This window comes from Macrobrachium nipponense, chromosome 5, assembly GCF_015104395.2.
Source record: "Macrobrachium nipponense isolate FS-2020 chromosome 5, ASM1510439v2, whole genome shotgun sequence".
In the NCBI taxonomy this organism is placed as follows: domain Eukaryota; kingdom Metazoa; phylum Arthropoda; class Malacostraca; order Decapoda; family Palaemonidae; genus Macrobrachium; species Macrobrachium nipponense.
In genome coordinates, this window is record NC_061107.1 from 46,600,463 (window position 1) to 46,602,962 (window position 2,500).

Consider the following 2,500-nt stretch of genomic DNA (forward strand, 5'->3'; position numbering starts at 1 on the left):
TTTCTAACATCAGACAACACGCCAAATAATGCAAACATAATGTACAATACAAAGATTCTGAAGTATTGGGACGGGCACCGAGTGGCAAACTACTGACACTTTTATTAAACAGGTTGTTCCTCAATTGAGCACGCGTTCTTCCTCGACAACTCTTTACCTTAAGTGAGCTGTTGCCAGTCATTTCTAGTCTGTTTCTTCTGGCTTCTGTCCTTCCTTTCTCTCTTGATGGTTAGTTCTGCTACAATCAGTTTTTATCTTCTTATTTATAATGTATTATGTTTTGTATTAGTATTTTAGCGCTTCTAACGTTAATTTTATTGTTTTCTCTCTTTACAGCTTCAAAATGAAACCTTTGTGATTTGAAACGTTGCAATAAATGTATTTTAAGGACCACCTGAGATGTACTCACTCCTACAACAGACTTCTATTGCCCGAGTTACTAGTGATATATATATAATATATATATATATATATATATATATATATATATATATATATATATATATATATATATATATATTATATATATATATAGTCGTTCCGAAGTATGGCGGTTACTAGTAACTCGAAAAATAGAAGACTTGTAGGAGGAAGTACATCTCAGGTGGTCCTTAAAATACTTTTATTACAACGTTTCAAAACACAAAGGTTTCATTTTCAGCTGTAAAGACATAAAACAATAAAAAAATTAATATTAAAGCGCTAAATTTACAAAATAAAAGAAAAGGCATAATACATATAAAAGACAAGTTTACAGGAAGGGAACTTTTACAGGATTAGGTTTCAAATTTTTATAGTCACTGTTTTTATGGTTTTAAATTAAATTCTTTATCCACATTACTTCATCGTGCCTTCTCATTGATATCTAGTTGGGAATTTTTTCACAAGAAGAAATCAACTTTTTTACGTCAATATTTTACCACAATTATTATTCCCACTACACTTTTTTCACGGGTATGTTCGTAAACTTCTTAATAACGTTTTTTATTCCCAAAAGTCTCCTTACCTACTGTGCCTAAGCTTCCATTTTATGCAAATGTACCTTTAGTTGATGACAAAAATTTCTATGATGTACTAAGAAATCACATATTTAGTTATATACCAGCTATCAGATTTAATATCATCCCGACAAACCCACTCAGTAGGTAGTTTGTTTAAATTCAAGGATAAAACTTGACCCTTTGATACCTCATGTCGTGTGTGTACAAGTTTAATTGCCCTAGATGTAACCTGGGGACCTAAACGTGGGATCACACAGAGGTTAAAGGGAAATCCCACACAAGGTTACTGAGGGTCAGAATTGATTGCCCTAAGGGCGTTAGCTATAAGAACTGGTAACAAATTGCTAATCCAGAATTTTTCTAATATCAGGACAACACGCTAATAAATGCAAGCTGAATATATACAATACAAAAGATTTTGAAATATTGGGACGGGCACCGAATGGCAAACCACTGACAATTCTGGAGTCCGTGTTTATGAAACAGCTTGTTCCTCAATCGAACAAGCAGTCTTCCTCGACAACTCCTTACCTAACGTGAGCTGTTGCCGGTCATTTCTGGTTTGTTCCTTCTGACTTCTGTCCTTCCTTTCTCTTGATGGTTGGTTCTGCTAACTAGTTTTAATTTTTTTTTTTTATCTTGTCTTTTATAATGTATTATGCCTTTTATTGTAATTTAGCGCTTTTAATATAATTTTATTGTTTTATGTCTATACAGCTTGAAAATGAAAACCTTTGTGTTTTGAAACGTTGTAATAAAAGTATTTAAGGACCACCTGAGATGTACTTCCTCCTACAAGTTTCTCTATATATATATATATATATATTATATATATATTATATATATATATATATATATATATATATATATATATATAAATCTATATATACAATTGGAAAGTTATGAAGTTTTCTGCTATAGCCTATCTCCAAGTACATTAACTTAAGTTTCTATTAAGCTATTTTTCATTTTACATTTCTTGTATTTTCAGACTGAGTGACAGAGTTAGATACAGTCATGGCTAACGACTCGGAGGAAATCAGATAGATTGACCGAATCCGGGCTATAACCTCCAGAGAGGCCAGGGATGCTGGTGCATCCTTCAAGTCACGTTCCTGGATAGCTAAATACATTAAAAGAGATGAATCCTTTGTTAAAAGAAACTGGTACCAAAACCCATATGACTGTCATCGCAAAAAGAGTGAGAATCTTGGAAGTCCTGAAGTCCTTTCTCAGAAGTCGAAAGACGTCATAACTGAGGCAGTGGGTAGACCAAGAAAGTCTTTACGTATATTGGCGCTTGAACTAGAAACAATAAAGGGAAAGATGAGAAGTTATTGTGCAGTATATCGTGAGTTGAAAAAATCTGGTAGCAACCATTTTATGTTAGCATCAAGCCCAATATCACTCAACAACAGAGAGAAGACCGTGCATGGTTTTGTGGTTCACATCTTAAAGATTGGGATGAAGCTGACTTTCTCCATGTTGCCGCCTCAGAT